The sequence below is a fragment of the Panthera leo genome, chromosome A2, assembly GCF_018350215.1.
Source record: "Panthera leo isolate Ple1 chromosome A2, P.leo_Ple1_pat1.1, whole genome shotgun sequence".
Lineage (NCBI taxonomy): Eukaryota > Metazoa > Chordata > Mammalia > Carnivora > Felidae > Panthera > Panthera leo.
Window position 1 is genome coordinate 73,183,145 of NC_056680.1, and position 4,985 is coordinate 73,188,129.

Sequence of the window (4,985 nt, forward strand, 5' to 3'; positions counted from 1 at the left end):
TTCGATTATACAATACAGTATTTTCAACTGTAGTCACCATGTTTTATATTAGGTCCTCAGAACTTACTCATAGTTTATCTTATGGCTGAAAGTTTATACCCCTTTACCAGCCTCTCCCTATTTCCCCCACATCCCAGCCCCTGGCAACCAATTTTCTACTCTGTTTCTATGAGTTTGACTTTTTTTTTTTTTTAAGATTCCACCTATAGGGGCACCTGGGTGGCTCAGTTGGTTGAGCATCCGATGACTCTTGATTTTGGCTTAGGTCATGGTCCCAGGGTTGTGGGATTGAGCCCCGCATCAGGATCCATGGGCTTGGGTGTCTCTCTCTCTCTCTCTCTCTCTCTCTCTCTCCCCCTCTTCCTCTTCCCCTCTCCCCCACTCACATGCTTTCTCTCTCTCTCTCTCTCTAAAAAAAATAATAAAAATTTAATATTCCACATATAAGTGATACCATGCAGTATGTGTTTTTCACTGTCTGGGTTTTCACTAAGGAGTGTACCCTTTCTTGATGGCATCCTGGCCATATCCTGAAAACTGCCTTTCCCTAGAGCTAAGGACAGGGCCTCAGGGCCACATCTCCAGGTCCCTGGCTAGTATCCATCCCCTCCACCCAGTATGTTCTCTCCCTTTTGGTCAAATCAGAGGATTCACCTAGGAAGAACAGGGCCTGTGTTCAAGCCTCAGCCCTACCCTGAGCTGCAGTCTCAGGAAGGAGTAAGAGGGGTATGGTGTCACAGTTCGAGGGACTTGGGACTGGCCAAGGACAAACATATGATCATGAGAGGCAGTAACACACAAGTTTTAACAAGGTTGTTCTCGAACAGGATTACATTCCAGAGCAAGTCTCTGACAGCATGAGACATAAGAAGTTTAAAGCGAGCAAATGAGAGGGATCCTTCCCATCCAGAAGAGGGGGGGGGATATGGGATGCAGAGAGGGGCTTACATGTTCAGCAACATGGTGGGAAGTGTCTGGGTCAAAGAGCAGCTTGGGGTCTTATAACTGTCAGGCTCTATCTTATCTCTGGCTCACAGATATGGGGTGAGCTGTGTCTTGCAAAGTATGCAAAGCAGACAGACTCTAAATGGCTAAAAATCTGCTTGTTTGAGTTATTTTTTAAATAAGAGGGTGTCTGGGGCGCCTGGGTGGCTCAGTCGGTTGAGCGTCCGACTTCGGCTCAGGTCATGATCTTGTGGTCCTTGAGTTCGAGCCCCGCGTCGGGCTCTGTGCTGACAGCTCAGAGCCTGGAGCCTGCTTCCCATTCTGTGTCTCCCTTTCTCTCTGCCCCTCCCCCGCTCATGCTCTGTCTCTCTCTCTCTCTCTCTCTGTCAAAAATAAATAAACATTAAAAAAATTTTAAATAAAATAAAATAAGAGGGTGTGTAAAAACTTGAGTTTTGTGCTGGTGGGCTCTTGAGCTAAGGGGTCTCGGCCCGCAGTGAAGAAATGAACGACCTAGGGACCCATACACAAAGGCCATCTTTTGCTCATTTATGGAACACATGGACCAAAGGAAGACAGAAAGGTCTGCTGATGGCCTTCCTTCTGCGTGTGACCTTGTCTCAGGATCCTCTCGAAGAGTAAGCGAAGGCATCTCATTGCAGATATTTTCCACCCTCGGAGGCCTCCTAAGCCTGCTATTCGAGGTCCTTCGAGATCCGGCCCCTGCTGGCTCCTTTGCCAGCCACTAAGAATTGTAATGACACAGTGAGGAGATAGTCTCCTTAGAATACAGCTTTCCTCACATCATAATCCCACTTGAAAGCCACATCTGTCTCCAGCATCACATGTTGTCTTCTCCCAGTGTCCGTGTCTCTCTCTCTTCTTACAAGGACATCAGTCATATTGGATTAGGGCCCACCCTTAATGACTTCATCTTAAACTGATTACATCTGCAAAGATCTTATTTCCAAATGAGGTCATACTCACAGGTATGGGGGTTAGGACTTCAGCGTATCTTTGTGAGGGACATAATTCAACCCATAACACCAGGCGAGTAACTTCCTGTGAAATGAATGTGATAGAAATATATGGGAGCTTCCATAGACCTTTCTTAGGAAACAGCATGTGGGTTCCCTTTGTCTTTTCGCTGTCTCTTCCTCGATCCTGTTGCCCAGAACTGGAAATCTGATGTTGAGGCCTTGGGAGACAAAGCAACAACATGGAGGTGCCTGGGTTCTTCACAATGTGGAGCACGCTTCTAGCCCTGGATGACCAACCCGGACTTTTACGTTAACGAGAAATAAGTTTTAGTGTTCGCTTTGATATACTAAAAATCAGAACTAAAATTGGAAACCATGCAAAGATTAGCATGGCCCCTGAGCCAAGATGACATATGCAAATTCATGAAGCGTTTCATATTTTTATGGATAGATCTAGACAGTATAGTGCTAAGTGAAATAAGCCAGTTAGGGAAAGACAAATACCATCTGATTTCACTCATGTGTGGAATTTAAGAACAAAACAAGTGAACGAGGGATGGGGGTGGGAAGAGAGACCAAAAAACCCAGAATCTTAACTGTAGAGAACAAACTGGTGGTTATCAGAGGAGGGAGGTGGGGGGGCTGGAGGAAACAGGTGGTGGGGATGAAGGAGGGCACCTTCAGTGACGACCACTGGGTGATGAATGCAAGTGCAGAATCACTAGATTGTACACCTGAAACGAATATAACATTGTGTGTGAACTCTACTGGAATTAAAATAATTTGTTTAAAGATAAAAGAAATTTCAAAGTGTATAAATCCCTTAGTGTGGAGTTTCTACCCGGTGCGGCAAAACCCAGTTCTCATTAAGACGCTTTGTGCCATCCTGGACTTGGGACTTCCCCGTGGGGTTTGCTTTCCCCTCGGAGTTACCAAGGGGAAGTAGCAAACTTCTCTGGGGATTCTATCATGTCCTCCCCTTCTCTGGGACACTCACTGGTGCCTAATCTTGTTCTGATATTTTTCTCCCTTCCTCAATTCAGAGGGTCTCCTAAGGCAGGGAAAAAGTTATTCCCTTACAGCCATCCAAATCTGTGACTTCTGTCATAAACTGCCGGCCCCGAGTCCCTTAGGGCTTTGACTTTTGAAACTCAAAGCCTTATCTCTCATCCTGTTGTCCCAAGGATGTAATCTGAAAGTCAGAAATCCAGAATGGACATTTCTTTGTGTTGCTGTACTCCTCCTTTCTCTGGGGTCGTGAGCCCAGAATGCTATGCCGATGCCCTATTAGGGGAAAGGTCAAAAGGCCCAGGAATGACCAGGAATGAAGACATGTTCACTAATTTATCAAACAGGACCCTGCCACATGAGCATTCTCCTATATGTGGTGTCAGAAAATGCCAGTACTAGAAAATGTCTTTAAGAATCTTCCTCAAGTGAGCACGAGCCCCACATCAGGTAAAAAAAACACAAGCCCCAGGTGAGCCCCACTTCTCTCTGTCTCTCTCTCCGCCCCTCACTCACTTGTGCCCTTTCTCTCTCAAAAAAAAAAAAAAAAAAAAAAAGACTCTTCTCCAAAAGAAGAGTTCTGGGTTCAAATAAGTTTGAGAAACAGAGCTTTTTACCAGGCAAATATACACTGTGAAGTAGATAGAGTGCAGTACAGTAAAACCGTGGTTTGTGAGCATAATTCGTTCTGGAAACATGCCTGTGATCCAAAGCACTTGCGTATCAAAGCGAATTCCAAGCACCTTCGGCTCAGTTGTGATCCCGTGACCTTCGGCGACACGTACGACTCGTATTGCAAGACACCGCTCCTTCATCAAGCTGAAATTTATTAGAAACGTTTGCTCGTCTTGCGGAACACTCGCAGAACAGTTACTCGCAATCCAAGGTTTTACTGTCACTCCTAAATGTATCTTTCTTTTCAGAACCATTTACAACACACCAAAGCACAGGAGAGTTGTAAGATGCATCTCTACTAAGGTTATATGGGTGTGTTGTCTGGGAAGAAACATGAGCTGGTACAAATGGTGGCCTCTGGGGAGCCAAGGTGGGAAGTACACTTCCTTCTCACTGTACCACTTTTGGTATTTGGGGCTTATGCTTTCTATGTGTAAGTGTTACCCAATGACCTATCACAGCCACTAACTCAGGAAATGAGCAGGTGAGCCCTGGTGCTGGCAAGCTGAACTGCCCCGTCCTGGAGAACCCAGGGAGCTGGACACATAGCTCCTGGCTGGGTTTGCCAACCCTGTTGCTGACCAAACTCGGATAAGCCTGTTACAAGAGAAGCCAATAACTCAAGAGACAAGGGTTTGGGAAAGAGAAAGAGAGAGAGATTTATTTCAGGTGCTGGGAGCAGGGGGAGGTGCAAGAGAGCAGGCAGAGAGCAAGTGACCACAGCGGGGGATGGTAGTGTGTGTTCAGCATGGGATCGTAGGCAGGGGCAGGGACGTGGAGGGTGTGGTCTTCTAGGCATTCCGTTGCTATCAGGGCTTTCCTGACAGGGCAGTTGGAATGTTCTGGTCATTGCAAAACATCTTCTTCAATGCCTCAAGAAAGTGCAATAAGAAATAAGAACAATGGGTTGCAGTTAGAGCATGAGTTAAGTGGTTTTGTCTACTTCTGGCTTTAACAGCTGGGGTTTATAGTTGAGCAAGAGGGCTTGCTAACACGTACATTAAAATAGATAAAATAGGGGTGCCTGGGTGGCTCAGTCAGTTAAGTGTCTGACTTCGGCTCAGGTCATGATCTCGCGGTTTGTGGGTTCAAGCCCTGCGTCGGGCTCTGTGCTGACAGCTCAGAGCCTGGAGCCTGTTTCGGATTCTGTGTCTCCTCCTCTCTCTGCCCCACCCCCCATGCTCATGCTCTGTCTCTCTCTCTCAATAATAAATAAACGTTAAAATTTTTTTTTAAATAATAAATAAATAAAATAGATAAAATAAACTGGTGGAAGCTTAGATAAGCCCCAAACTGGATATCGAGTTGACATCCTGTTTAAGCGAACCCTCCTCGGGACTGATGGGTGCTGCTCTCTACTGAAGGTCATCGTCAGAA

General features: G+C 46.1%; 1 non-coding gene across 1 annotated transcript; it reads left to right on the forward strand.

The window, feature by feature from the left end:
* The first annotated feature begins 2,266 nt into the window (after window positions 1-2,266).
* On the forward strand, window positions 2,267-2,368 carry LOC122214668. The gene has a single exon (XR_006200048.1). It is a non-coding gene; the product is annotated as a U6 spliceosomal RNA (small nuclear RNA).
* Window positions 2,369-4,985: the final 2,617 nt, after the last annotated feature.